This window comes from Camelina sativa, chromosome 17 (assembly GCF_000633955.1).
Source record: "Camelina sativa cultivar DH55 chromosome 17, Cs, whole genome shotgun sequence".
Lineage (NCBI taxonomy): Eukaryota > Viridiplantae > Streptophyta > Magnoliopsida > Brassicales > Brassicaceae > Camelina > Camelina sativa.
Genome location: NC_025701.1, coordinates 15,859,297 through 15,875,734, shown reverse-complemented (window position 1 = coordinate 15,875,734; position 16,438 = coordinate 15,859,297). Strand labels below are relative to the sequence as shown.

Sequence of the window (16,438 nt, the reverse complement as noted above, 5' to 3'; positions counted from 1 at the left end):
GAGCATGTCTCATACTGCATAATATGATTGTCGAAGATGAACGAGATTCATACACACTCTATGATGAACAAGAATTCCAACAAGAAGATGGAACTGGAACTACTCCGGATCTTACCTTTTCAGTAACTATGTCTTCAAATCTTGAAGGTTTAGGTGATGGTCATACATTAATTCGTGATAAACAAGCACATCGCAAATTAAAGGAGGATTTGATTGAGAATATTTGGAATAAATTTGGTCATTTGTATTAATTAAATAAAATGTTTGTTTTCTTTAAATAATTAAGTAATAATGTTTTTTTTTTAATTTTAATAAAAGTTGTATAAGTTTTCAATTAAAATGTTATTTTATAAATTTTAATAATTGTAATATGTTTAATAAGAAAATTAATAAACATTATATTAAATAGTTTTAAACATACTTAAATTATATATTAAACATTAATCTTTGTATTTATTCAATATTTTTAAATTTCTATAAGAATATTATATTATTAAATCTTAAGATCTTATACCTGTTCTCCCTATAACTACCTTCTTAACAAAAGATCTTAAGACATGATCTTACAATATTTTTACATTATTTCTCATCTAAGATCACCCCCACATCTTCTTCCACAAACATAAATAAAAGACTCCTAAATTTTTTTGTTTTCATTTAGTACATAATTTGAATCAAATTTGAGCTCCGACAACTATTTTATTTAGGATTAGTTTTTGTTTTATGTGAACCCATATATATACGTGATTAGTACAGTATATAGTTGGGTTCGTTTGCCTGTGAATTTTCGAGGGAAGTGATATTTTCCGGTGAACTCGTTTCCGAAGAACAACTCATAGTCTTAAATATGATTTTTTTTTCTTTTCTTTTCTTTTCTTTACCAAAAAATAGCTGTCGGAAGACATATACTGTAGTAATTAGTTGACAGTGTAAGTTTTTAAGACTACTTACGTATCCTATCTGTAAAGACTATCAGATAGGTAATTTAGTTGACAGTGTAAGATAGGATACTTTGGCACTGCCAACTTAAAGACTATCTGATAATTTTTACTTACGTAGGTATATTCCTAGAATTTGCAAGTTGGCTCTGTATTTGTAAGACCTCTTAGTTTCTCGTTCACTTTTTAAGATAAGTAAATTTCTTGATGTCGACTCATCCATATCAAGTTATATCTTAATATTTGTAAGTGAAGAAGTCTAAGCTAAGTCATCTACATACTAATTAACCAAAAAAAGTTAAGAGTATATACATTAACTACATACAAAATTTCACAATATACATTCCATAGAAATTTCAAACAATATAAACATTCCATCAAAAAATTTGAGTATCTGCAGAAGAGATTTGAACAGAAACCTAATTTAATTTTAGATAACGACATATTTTGATGATGCCTAGTGGCTAGTGTCCTAACGAGATTTAATAGTTATCATTAAAAAAATTAGAACACATGAATCCACAATATCCTTAATTAGTATATACTGACACAGTGTAAGGAACACATCTATACGAGGAAACATTTTATTGGAATTATGGAGAGGGCAGACAGTAATAATTTTATGTATCTCCCCAACCATTTTTTTCAATACTCCGCGCGTGTCCATGTTATTCAATGTTTTAGAACTGCTTTGTTTATCTCATTTAAATTTTTGAAGTTCTATGCAAACAACAATTTAGTTCACCTTTGTAGCTATCCTTCATATTTTGAAGTGTTTTATTATCGGCAAAAATTATAAAATTAAAGTTATCAACGTGAAAAAAAGCCAAAAAGAAATAACAAAACTAACTGAGTAACATATTTGTATGTCGATTAGTTCAAGTACCCCAATCGGTTCTCGAGTAATATATAAACCAAACCGATGTTCATGAATCTAAAGAAGAAGGGATCATTCGGTTATATGCTGCTACCCGAGACCAAACTGAACCATCCAATTTTGTTCCGTTTGGTTCGGTTCCTTTCGATTCAACGTAACTTTTGCGACTAGGACGCAGTAACTTTAATATATATTCATCAATTGGTAATTTAATTCAACTATAAAATGATACATATACAGTGTAACCGACCTTTACATGAACCGATATACTCGCATAACGAGAGCAAGTAATAGGCAAAACAATAAAACAAATGATCTCTTTAAACTCCAAACCTCTGTCTCTAGCTATCATTTCCTTTCTCTTCATACCTTTCACTCTCTACTTAAAGTCCAGTCTTTTTCATCTCCCTCTCCCTATTTCTTGCAGAGATCGTCATCATCTGATCACCCAAGGCCAAAAAAATATTTAATATTTGTAAGAGCTTCATGATCGTGACTTGGGGTAGAAGTAATTGCTCTCATGTGATAAAAATACCATAAATTATTTAATTTCTTCTAGCGTTCTTCTTCAGTGAAGAACTTATTGGGTTGGCGTGGAGTTTTTTTTTATAATATATATACCCTAAACCACAAGCAAAATAACACACCGAACTCTCACACTTCTTTAACGTACGCATCTCCTCTTACACGCTTCTCTTAGTTCATCCTCCTCTTTCACGGTTCTCTTCTTTCACCATGTCTTCTTCTTCTTCCTCTGCTCTCAAGGCTGCTGCAAAAGCTTTGGACAGAATCCGCGTTATGAATTCTGTCCGGCCAGAGTTCGTTGGCTTGTTTAAAAGAACAGTTGACGACATAGTATCTAATAATCGCTTCAGCAAAGACGAGTGCGTTGTCCTTCAACTAGCACGTGGGGTGGCTAAAGCTATGGGTCTTGGAGAAGATGCCGTGCAAGTGAAGCGTCTCCACAACGACAGGATATCCTACGAGATTTTGCACTCAGTAAAGACACCGATGCCTCCACCGCCGAAAAAAGGGATGCCCACGGATCCTCCGGTGACCACGACCACATGCTTCATAAATTCATAATCAATGATAAAAGTGCATTCGTCGAAACCCTCTACAAGAATATCGACGAAGATGGCACCAACATGGGCGGGGAGAATTTCGTAAAGCAGTTCCGACGTCCTCCAACCCCATCTGAAGACAACGAGGACGACTAAGCTCGTATGTTTTATCTCCCTAAATTATCCTATGCTTAAGTAGTCATCTTTAGTAATTGTCTTGTCCCTAATTTGCTTTAGACTCTGTGTTTGCTTGTCTCTCCCTATAATTTATGTTCATGTTGTAATGGGCTTTGACTTTTTAGATCTTTATCAAGTTTTCGTATTAAATATTTATAATAATTTCAAAAATGAAAAGACCAAAGCATCATCTCAGAACCTCCCATAACCGAAAATTGACGTAACTAAAAGATTTATGGATGATTTTTATACCGGTTCTGTAAGTTATACCAGTTATCACACAAGGCCCATTTTGGTCGATAGTAACGGCCCAATTGAAACCATTGATAGACAAGTAGAGAAATCGTTCGTCAGTTGTGCGTTGTTTATCATTTCAAAACTCGATGTTCTGAAATTTTGGCGAGATTATATATCTTAGTAAGTATAGATTTCCCAAAAAAATTCCTTAGAAACTACAACTACGAGGGCTTCTCTTATTATTGTTACCTTTTTTCATACGGGAATTCAAATTTCAACTCCGCTTAGATTCTTTTTAGGGAATATGCACTAGATACCACAAAAAACAAACTTAATTAAGAAACTACCATATAGCCCACAAGTCATTTTCTCTTCTCATATACAATTACTTTTATACCCATTACATATATTACATGCTATTTTTAAAAATATCATGTCATTTTTGTTTTTTGAATGAAATTATATATTGGTTTAGGTTCACAAATGAAATGATTAGGGTTTAAATTTTACAATTAGAACAAAATTATATGTCGGTTTGGGTTCACAAATAAGATGGTTAGGGTTTAGATTTTACAATTAGAACAAAATTATATGTCAGTTTGGATACACAAATAAGGTTAGGGTTCAGATTTTACAATTAGAACGAAACTATATGTCGGTTTGGGTTCACAAATGAGATGGTTAGGGTTTCGATTTTACAATTATAACGAAATTATATGTCGGTTTGGGTTCACAAATGAGATGGTTAAGGTTTAGATTTTACAATAAAAACGAAATTAGATCGTTAGGGTTTAGAATTTACAATTAAAACGAGACTATTTGTTGGTTTGGGTTTACGATTAAACGTTTTTTAGTTTAATATAACATGTAAATTATAAATAATACATGCTATTTTTAAAAATCACACCAAATTTTTCACTTTTTCTATCTAACAATAAAACAAAAAAGGGTGATTGTGTCTTTTTACTCCATAAACATGTGGGCCCTATAGTATTTACCTATAAAAAAAGATTGTTGTGGTAGTTTCTTATGTTCATATTTGTGCTATCTACTAATATTACCCTTCTTTTTAGTCGTTGGATACTACGAAATTTGTTGGGGTTTAGCGGTCGGTTTGAATTGTTAGAATCTGAATTTTATTAGTATACCGGCACTAAAAATGGAACCACTCTCCCGGTTCACTGGGGGACATTTTCGCAAGGCTATATCATTGATTCTGCTTATAATTGGACCAACTTAAACCGATAATAAAACCAAGTAACTGATATCCAACTGGTAAAGAAAACTAACAGCCAACCGAACCAAAAGCAAATTCATATACCGAGACAAAGTTTGAATTTCATTGGGTTCATTCATCATCATAATGATATCACAATCTCTATTATAGTAAAAGAGAAGTACAACCTTTCAACCGAAAATGCCCCTACGCCAATAACAGAAAAATAAAGAGATCAAGGTTAAAAATGACTTAACAATTTCTTGGGTCGGGTCAAAATTAAAAAATAACCCGAAATACATAACTCGGATAATTAGAGCCTCATTACTCGGTTTTGAATGGATTTTGGGTATTAACAATATTAAATGACCCAATACTAATGGACTCCTTATCACGTTAAAACCGAAAATAAATACTTCCCCAAATTTAGCTCATTATCACGCTAACACAGCCGATAATTATTCTGATATCCTACTCAATCTCATCAATTAATTTTGCCAATATCAAAATCCTAACAAAAAAAGAATATCTTACTAAACTGTTTCTTTATACACCTACTACATTTCCTAAACAATATACAAACAATATATACAAAATATTCCTACTCGATTTTGCTTAATTATCGGCTAACATAGAATATTCCCAGACTAAAAAATACCTACTTTAGGATACGTCAAGCAATCTCTATAAATTAGATGGCTAGAAGCAAAGGTGCAATCATCATACCTGCAAATCTTTTCTCTTATCACTACTATCAACTTTTCTGCAATGGCTGCTGTCGTCGATACTACCACAAATTTACTGTCAATCAAATCATTCAAAACAAGTTGGAGAATACAATTCAAAATCATTCACTCTTGGAAGCAGAATACAGTCTTCTCTGGAGATACCATAGAAATGGTTTTAGCAGATATTTCTGTAAGCTTACTAAACTCTTTATTGTTTTCTATTCACTTATAGTTTATTGTATTCTAGGATAAATGCAGAAAAGTGTAGAATTCTAATACCTTCATTTGTTTAAATAGGGTACCATCATCCATCCTACAATTAAAAAACCACATTTCGGAAAGTTCTAGAGGCTGATTATCCCTGGACAATGGGTAATCATTGACACTTTCTCATTGACTAAATCAGTGGGGAAATACAGGGTTACAAACCATGTTTATCGCATGTCTCCATTCTCCTCACAAACCAGTCGAAGCTGATACATAAACATTCATTATATTCAATTAGTTCCCAGTTATCAAACACTAACTATATCAATTCAAATCTAAAAGGAAATATGCCATCTTATATAATCTTAAATTTATGTTACACTGCAGTATTTAAAAAGTTATCACAATACAATAATGGCCAATGTTGTAAGTAAAAAAAATGAATTAGGAACTCATCTTTCTATTTCTCGCTCAAAAAAACATGGAATCTGAGGTAAGAAACTGGTGTTGATGAAAATACATGTCACTTGATACCCTGAAGCATTCTGTAAAACAAGTAAAGCAATTAGTTTAGCCTCTTACAAATAAAACTAATTTTCCCAACCTCATTCTATACATATAGAAGATTAAGAATCTAAAAGTTAAGCAATTCCGAATGATAGAGAACTTACCAAGCCAATCGAATTGATTACCACTTCGGTCTTATACCCATGGTTGAAAACCGAATCCGCCAATTATCGGATTTATCTACCCCAACATAGACATCTTGGATTCGATTCGACTTGGTGGGACTCCTTTCATTTCCCAATTTCCTTAAAAACAGCGCGAAACAGGTTCTTGATTTTAGATGGCGTCAAGTTGATTAGAAGGTATGATTGAAGAATGAAATAGCGCTAATTATAATCTGGAAATAAGATCAATCGCATGGAAGACGATTGACCACAACAATTGCATTTGTTTCACTCACGAAGAAGATAAGTCAAAAGGACAACCTAAAAGTCGTTTATTTTTTTACAAGAAAAGGGTCAACGAAGCCCAACTACTTAATTTTCAGAAAACACTTCCAAGCCCAATATTTTATACATACACACTTATACAGATAACCCAACTATATTTACTTAGAAGTTATAATACATTTTTAATTACATAAATTAAACTCATAAATTTAAAATATATATTTACACTATGTTCATGTATATGAGGTGTACAAGAATAAATACATATTACTATATCTCTACTGACTATATTATTAATCTGTGCATAATATTTTTAATTTTATTAAGTTTATTATTTTTATAATAATTCCGTCACCTCTTAAGTTTATTAAATTTTTTGATTGTATTAAAATTCCGTATTATTTGATATTTACGTTTTTTTCTTCATTTTTCATTGTATATAAACTTACAATAATCATCTCTATATTAGTATTATTCCAAAGTCTACAAAACTATGGTCAAATTTAGTCGAGAACAAAATTTGTATTCATTATAGAAATCTCATAACAGCGGTACAAGACAGATAGAAACACAAATAATATAATTACATGATTATATAACACTATAATAATATGCGAATTTTCCCCCGCGCTGTAGCGCGGGTCCGATCCTAGTCTTGGTTAAAATGTGAAGATAAAAGATTTACATACAACATTTTCATCGACTTAAGTATGAAGATATATATATATATAGGTGTAAAACTGTAAATAAATGTAGTTGGCTCAGAATTTATTGTTTACTATTTATTCAGTCAACAAAGTTATTATATTATATCCTCTTTATATATCTATATATATAAAGTGCACACCTCAGCATTTCCCTCAGTTTAATAAGGTTAATTTTTGGACACAGCCCATTAAGTAATTCCCTCCGTTTAATAAGCCCAAATTTTTGCCACAACCCACTAAACAATTCTCTTCTTCTTTGTTTCATATATCTTAAAAAGCTCAATCAATTACTAATAATTGTTTTATATGCCGTCGAAGTAAACCCCTTAAATGTTTAGAACCCCGCCGTCCGCCGTTGTGCGATCTAAAGGGTCTCTCCGTCAAAATAAAATTAATGCTCGCGAATCCTCTACACCTTTTCACTGTCTTCTCTGGCTTCCATCTCCATCATAACATCTTCCTCTAAAACGGTGATTCAAGTCTTTCAATGCCGTCTCTTTCAATTGAAGTCCCACTACTTTTTATTCAATTTGTGTAAGTGTAAGTTCTATATAATGTCATCTTCTCCAATTTCATGCCTCTAATAATTTCCTTTCTCTCTGAAATTTCTCCTTACTAACATGGATTTCATTGTCCTGTCTTTCGCAAATCTCAAATCTGGCCGCCAACACCAACAGATCGTTGGGAGAAACCACTGCTTTTGATCAGGTCAACGAGTCTTTCGGTATCTTTCCGAAAGAGTTTTTCAGGTTTCTCTTGCCAACACCAATACAGATCTTCCAGGTTTGTATATGTATTTACTCTTTCAATATTTTCCTGTTTCAATATTTTGTCCATCTCTGAAAGTTTAAGTTTCATAATCGATCGCTCATAAGTTGCCTTCCTTTTAAAAATTTTAAACCAAATTCTCCAAATTAAAGGAACACCTACATTAGTTCTACATTATTTTAAGGGGGTGCGTCTTAAATTTTTCTATTAGATGTAAATTTTTGGTGTCGTTATTTTAATCTATAGCCTTATGGTTTCGCCTACATGCCTGTTTTCACATAAGATGTCATGGGCCAAGTACAGGGGCCAAGTATGTTGCAGCAAAGCATATGGAAATGGAATGACACAAACCTTGGAGAGGATGTTAGTCCATCTATGTCTTGAAAGGTCTGTCCCTCACCGACTTACATCTCTTTGATTCACTTCTTAATATGGTTCTTATAGTAACCCTCTTTATTGCTTTCAGCACATGTATTCTATTATGAAAGTGGGGAGAAAGTGCGCCTAAGTGCATTTGACGATCATGCGACCTCTTTTAGCGAGAAAGAGGGTGGGGCTTTCATATTGTTAGCTTTGAGAAAACGAACAGGTAATGGATGCTTGAAATCTGTTATTCTGATTTGCAAAAACCAGACCAATCTCTCTTAGAACTGTTGTTGTGATTTGGTTTAGTGTTTGGTCATGTGACCTGCGTCATGCCGTTAGCGGAAGAGAATGAGGAGAGAGTGCTAGACGAAGTAAGGCCGTCACTAATGGCTGACAGAGGAAACGTGGCGCTGCACGAGATCGACGGGCTTGTGGTGGTTTTAAAGCTACAAGGAGCTTGTGGCTCGTGTCCTAGCTCATCAATGACGTTGAAGATGGGAATCGAGAGTCGGCTACGAGACAAGATTCCAGAGATCATGTCCGTTGAGCAGTTTCTTGAATCTGAGACAGGAGGGTTAGAGCTGAACGATGAGAACATCGAAAAGGTTTGTTTTTTTAAAAAAACGTTTTAGTTGTTTTTAATTTAGCGTCTTGTGTTTTGTAATCGATCTGAATGGGCCCTTTTTGGGTTTGTTGTTCAATTAAGGTTCTCTCTGAGTTAAGGCCGTACCTGGAGGTGGGGGGCTTGAGTTGGTTGAGATTGATGGTTACGTGGTTAAGGTTCGGCTCACTGGACCAACTGCTGGAGTTATGACTGTTTGTGTCACCTGTTAATATTTAACTTATTACGTTTTTCATTTGTCTGTTAGTTACTTGGTTTAACAAACTCACATATGAAAAACATATTTAAAAACATCATTGTTTGACAAATTTTGTTATTTTATTTTCCTTTCTTTATTCTTGAAGTTTTGGGCTCGCATACCACTTTTCTACAATTTATAATTTGACTCAACTATTACAAGCTTGAAAAAAGGACTCCTTAATTACTGAGTAAGAAGAATTAAAGGTTAAGCATTTTCATCAATAACTAATTTTCCCTTATCGTATACGATTTCGATTTATCTATATTCTAAATTATTGTTAACTAAATCTCAAGGGCTCTACAAAATGTGGAATATTGATGCTCGCAAGATAGGAACGCTTTGGCCAATGCATCTATATGGATTATGGTATATATGTTTAACTGAAGGTAAGATAAATATACTTTAAAAATCGTGGAGTTTGATATTTTTTTAAGAAGGATCACTTATATATTGAAGGAAAAAATTGACTATTGTCGTTTTTGAATTATTTTGTCTGATCGCATAGTAGGATGAGCAAGGAGAAAATAAAATGTACATCATAACATGGCTGATGGCTCTATAGTTGCATGTACCTATCATCTATTTTCTATTATTTATATATGTTTCTCTATTTGAATTATTGTGATTTGGAATCTTAAACGATAATTACCAATCTTTGTTTCACACCCCAAATTGTGGACTACTTTTGTTATATGAGTGAAGGCTAAGATGAAAACATAATTATTCGCTCATCCGGAACAGCGGTACGCTGGGTTATGTTTTCGATTACGCACATGTTACCCTTTGATATCTACCCTTCAGCCTAGAAGATTACTATCAAGCTTATGTTATATCTTTGAGTGATTTAGAAAAAAAATTTGGCTTCCGACGATTGATATTGCAATGTTTCATGTTTGTTATCAAGAAGTCGTTATATAGAGTCAATGTACAAAAACTACAGTCCTACTATAGTACATTGGCAGAAGTCCAACCAACTATCATCTGCACCCTCAATGACATGAAGAATAAATGTGTGCACTCCTACTACTACAAAAAAATGATCAAGTTTGTCTTTTTCTTTTAGCTTAAGGAAAAACAATAAGGTTAACCAATGTTATCATTCTCTTAAAATTTCTAAAATTCAAAATAAAATTTTTCGTTTTTCTCCATCATAAACATTACATAGGGTCCAAAATAAACTAAACAAGAGAACAATGGAACATAACTGAAAGTATAGCAAGAATACAAACGATTGGGAAAATAAAATTAAAGTCCACCACTTACCATGACAACAAAACCAGAACATTCAAGATCAACATATATTGAATAAACTTCTCACAAACCATCCCTAAAAAAGGTCTAAAAGTATTACGACCACCATGAGATAGACATATGCAAAAAGGTCTTTAGCTTCAATGACACCTAGATCATAAAAATAGTCGGCTTCAAAATACAGAGCTACTAAAAAATCGAAAGAAACAACAACTGCAACGAAAAAAAAACAAACACTTACAGAGGATCAGGGAAACCCCACTAAGATTCAATTAACGTTACTCGCCAACAATGGACAAAACCATCACCAAACAGTAAAAAAATGTAAGAGATGGACACACATTTAGTTGAAGGAAAAGATGCTGAAATTCGAGTACCACATTTGGTTCAAGTTAGACCAAAATTGAATGACTTACTAAAACGGCCACAAAAAAATACACCCTACAAAATTAAAATAAAAAAACATCATAGAGGCGACAATTTAATTTGAACAACACAAAATTCATATCCACTTGAAACCCACTTCATGGGGCCAACCAAAACTAAAATTTAGAACTACGAACTCAAAAACAATGGGTACATTAATTAGGAAATGAAAGGAACAAAACAATTTTAAAAAAGAACAGATTTGCAAATCAATTAACACATACCTGAAACGAAAACATCAGGATAGAACCAATAACCCCATACGGATGCGAAGCGAAGAGGAAAAACACCCAAAGACACCAAAAAAAAAAATGTGCATCAATGAAAGAGATAAAAGCAGAAGGATTACAAGCATCAAGAAATAGTTTCAAAACTCATATTGTCCTGTAGATCCCAAAAACAACTGTTACTATACAAACTTAGCTTCTAATTCTATATTTTTTGAAAAGAAAGAAAGATCATGATAATTTAAATTTAATAAATATCTTAAAAATTACTTTATTATACTAACTGAAAAAGATATAGGAAAAAATTAAACCAACAAAAGAGCAAAGGAAAACATACGCAGAACATAACCAGACGCAAAGAGGAAAAATACATAATCAAAAACAAATTAACAAAACAAACGAAAAAACACTCTCATCTAACTCCCGCGCGTAGCGCGGATACAATACTAATATATATATATATTCATTTTTTGTCGTCAAAGTTATTATATATCCTTTGTCACTGGTCCCTTTTGAAGTCTTGATCCATAGTAAATGTCCCCAAAAAAAAAACGTTAAATATGTAAAAACCATTACTATACGTCTATACCCCATATGTAAGTTTTTAAGATGTTGAAGCCGTAAATTTTGAATGAAACCTTCATTCTTCATCATGGCTCTGGATTCTCTAATTACACATTTCTAAAACTTATTGCTCTTAACCGCTAAACAAAGATTCATCAGCAGCATGTCACGATTTGATATTCCAACTGTGCGCAACATAGAGGTTTTATTAATATCCACGTCATTGCAACACAGAGGACACCATTTTGACCGAGACATAGAACACGCACATATATATATACACACACATATATATATATATATAATAAGTATGATGGGGTTGAATATTTTCAAGACAATCCTCATGTGTTATACTAAAAAACACACCAAAAAAGGAAAGATTTTTAAAAGAGTATAACATTAGATAGAGTCATAAAGAGTCTCCAAAGAGAAAGCTCACATCTCCAAAGCCATAAAATCCACATGGATTATTTCTTAACTGCAACACTCCAAATTTAAACTGTATACGTTGAATTTTATGTTTCGTATTCGATGATTTCGTAGAGTCTAATTAACTCCTAATTATACATTACAGTACCGTTGAAAACATTTAAAGTTTGACTCAATACTTACTAGACCACATTACACATACCGACATACGTAAATTTTTAGATAGATCGTGGTGGGTGAAATATGGTTGGCTCAGAATTTATGGTTTATTATTATGTACTTGTAGATTCTGTCAACAATTTTTTGTATCTTACGTAAGAACTCTGAGTGGTCCTCGGTAATGGGGTTACCAAGACTGAAAGATACAAGGGAAAAAGGGAAAAAAAAAATATCTGTATATAATAGCAAATCCACTTTTTTGTGTTAATTTTTAATCCAACGGATAAGATTAATTTCACTTTTAATCCAACGGTTTAAATTGATTAATCGTGTTTTTTCGTTGCACCCCCATCTTTCAAAAATCACACCTCTTAATTTTTGCATTTCTTTGTTGTACCTCCTGGTTTCAAAAATCACATCCATTAATTTTTACACCTTTTTATTTAACACGTCTATGTATTACACCTCTTTGTTGTACCTCCATATTTCACATCTATTAATTTTTACACATTTACATTTCACACTTCTATATCTTACACCTCTTTGTTTCGTTCCACTTTTAATCCAACAGTTTAAATTTATTAATCGTGTCTTTTCATCGCACCCCCATCTTTCAAAAATCACACCTCTTAATTTTTGCATCTCTTTGTTGTACCTCCTGGTTTCAAAAATCACATCCATTTATTTTTACACATTTTTATTCAATACCTCTATGTATTACACCTCTTTGTTATACCTCCGTGTTTCATATCTATTAATTTTTACACCTTTACATTTCACACCTCTATATCTTACACCTTTTTGTTTATTATATATAAACATTTCTTGACTACATAAACAAGTTTCAAAAATTTGTTTTCTGAATACTAAATAAACCAAAGAATTGTTATATTGAAGTCTTTCTTAACTAACAAATATCAATCTTTAATTCAAGGTAATTTTATATATTTTCACTGTGAATGACCTGTTAGTGTTTCTTATATATGAGTGTACGTCGCTTTTTAATTTGTTAAGTTGTGAAAGAGTATATTATTCAAGCATACGTTCTATTACAAAACACATACGGACATGTGGATTAATCTGTTCATGCATTGCAGGACAATATACCCATAAGTTCAAAACCAATAGAGAGGCATGATGACATGCAATGATGCTAGAGTTAAGAATAAGCCAAATTGTTTTAACAAACATGGTATAATTTTTTTTTTTCCTTCCAATAATTTTATTACCAAACAGAGTTTAAATCAGAGTTTACAATCTGTCTTAGAAAAGATGGACAAGAATAATAAGCTCCCATAGAGAGGGATGTGAGATTGCATTTTTTGCTAGAAGATCAGCACAAGCATTGCTTTCCCGATGACGAAAAGAGAAACTCATAGATGTAAAGTTTTGTTTCCAATCGCGGATGGTATCCAAGAATCTTCTTAGTCTTGGGTTGTGTCCATGGTCATTGAGGAGTCGTATAACATTGATGTTATCCCCTTCAAATATTATCGAACGGTATCCCAAACCCCAACATGATTGTATTGCCCATACTAAAGCCGAACATTCCGCTTCTTCTATAGTAGGTCTTCCTTGAAATTTGCCCATAGCACAGTGGAGCACCTGACCATTAGAATTGCCCATACTAAAGCCGAACATTCCGCTTCTTCTATAGTAGGTCTTCCTTGAAATTTGCCCATAGCACAGTGGAGCACCTGACCATTAGAATTGCCCATACTAAAGCCGAACATTCCGCTTCTTCTATAGTAGGTCTTCCTTGAAATTTGCCCATAGCACAGTGGAGCACCTGACCATTAGAATTGCCCATACTAAAGCCGAACATTCCGCTTCTTCTATAGTAGGTCTTCCTTGAAATTTGCCCATAGCACAGTGGAGCACCTGACCATTAGAATCTCTGATTATCCATCCTAAGCCAGAGTCTCTATCACCTTCATGATGTGAAGCATCATAGTTACACTTTACCCAGCCTGGTCGGGGTCTTGTCTATCCGGAGCGTCGTGGTCTGGCACTTATATTAACTGGCTTATTGGTTGTGGTTTCAGTGTGTGTAAGCCAATTTGTTGTATCCACAATTGCTTGGTTGAGGAGTGTACTTCCAGCAGTTAGCTTCTTGTTAAAAACAAGATCATTACGGCCTTTCCAAAAAGGTTGACATCTAAATGTTGCATCTATGGACTTATCCTTATAGAGTGCAATAAAAGACAATAGCTTTTCCTCAATTGGTTTGGTTGAATCACAAAGTTGTGAAGTTGGATAACCAGCCGTTCGCCAGACTTGAGTTGCGTATGGACATGAGAACAACAAATGGTCTGTTGTTTCCAGTATAGAACAACACCTAGCACAATATGGGTTCACCTTGATGTTTCGTTTTAGTAGATTTTCTCCCACTCCAATAGCCCTTGAAGCTACTCGCCACAAGAAGTGTTTTAGCTTTGGTGTAATCTGCAACTGCCATATTCCATTGGCCAGTACTGGTGAAGTTGATAATGGTGGTTGTGGTGTCTCTGTTTCTAATCTTGAATGCATCGCCAACCAATAACCTGATTTAACTGTATAGTTTCCGTCTTGAGTGTGACTCCACAAATACGTATCAGGTGCCGGTGTTGAAGGTAGAAAGAGCTTATAAATCAGATGTCTATCTTCGGGAAGTATCAGCTCTTGAATTTTTTCTTCATTCCACTGTTGAGTCATCGGGTTGATAATGTCAGAAACTAGTAAAGTAGAATTAGACATTTCTCGCACCCGTGGAGGTCGAGCAGGTAACGTTGGCAACCATGGTTCAGATGCAAGACTCGTAGAAGAGCCATCACCAATGCTTTTTTGTATTCCCTTTTCTAAGAGTTCTCGACCAAACAGCAGTGAACTCCAACCATAGGAGGCTTTGTTTCTCTTTTTCGCCGTGAAAAAACTTTCATCTCTGAAATATCTCGCTTTGAGGAGTCTGAATAATAGGCAATGTGGTCTATTTATTAGCTTCCATGCTTGATTTGCTAATAGAGCTTGGTTGAACATATGTAAATCCCGAAATCCTAAACCTCCATTTCTTTTAGACACAACCATCTTCTTCCAAGCTACCCAAGAAACTTTACGTTTATCTTTTGTAGTTCCCCACCAAAAACGTGCCAGCATGCTATCTATTTCTGAACATATCTCCATTGGAAGTTGAAAGCAATTCATGGAGAACACAGGCATTGCATACCCTACTGCTTTAATGAGGGTTTCTTTACCCGCTGCAGACAAGAATTTGGTGTGCCAGCCCTCTGTCCTTTGTTGAACCTTATCCTGGATATACTTAAACATCTCTATCTTCCTCCCATTAAATTGTTCAGGGAGACCAAGATATTTACCTCCACCCGCCGTAGTAGGTATATGGAGAATGTGTTGTACTCGGTCTCTAGTATGTTGATAGACATGCGTACCAAAAGTGATTGCCGATTTCTCGAGATTTATCATTTGACCAGACGCTTGCTCATAAACCTTGAATATCTTTAGAAGGTTTGAACTGTTTTTAGCATCAGCTTTGAGGAAAAATAAGGAGTCATCAGAAAATAATAGATGTGACACTACTGGACCCGGTGTACTAATGTGAATTCCTTGAATCTTTTTCTCCTTAATAGCTTGTGTGATCAAGGAGCTTAGAACATCCGCACACAAAATATATAGGTAAGGAGATAGGGGATCCCCTTGTCGTATTCCACGTGAAGTAGTGAATCAACCATATGGACTCCCATTAATAAGCACAGAGAAAGAGACAGAGCGTACACATGCCATGATCCATGTAATCCAACGACTGTCAAAACCTTTTTTGATTAACACTGCTTCTAAGAAATCCCAGCTGATACAGTCATATGCCTTGCTAATGTCTGTCTTAACAGCCATATAAGAATTTGCGCATCGTTTCCTGACCCGTAGCGAATGCATTATCTCGTGTGCAATCAATACATTGTCTGTAATTTGACGTCCTGGTATAAAAGCTGCCTGGTGCTCGGAGACCACTGATGAGAGAATTTTCTTGAGTCTCATTACCAATATCTTGGAGATGATCTTATAAAGGACATTGCATAGGCTGATAGGCCTGAAATCCTTCATAGTTTTAGGATTTGTCCCCTTTGGGATCAAACACAGGTTTGGGGGGGGTTAGCTTTGCTTTGGAAGAAGACTGTTTCTGTAACTATCTATGAACAAGACGCACATCTCATTGAATGTAAGATTGCTAATAAAGATGTGTGTTTCTATTTCTCGTGTGTTTATGGCAATCCTGTTCGTAAGTTAACC

The 16,438-nt window shown here is 34.0% G+C and overlaps 1 pseudogene; it reads left to right on the top strand.

Annotated features, from left to right (window-relative positions):
- LOC104759524 lies at nt 8,455-9,075 on the top strand (annotated as a pseudogene).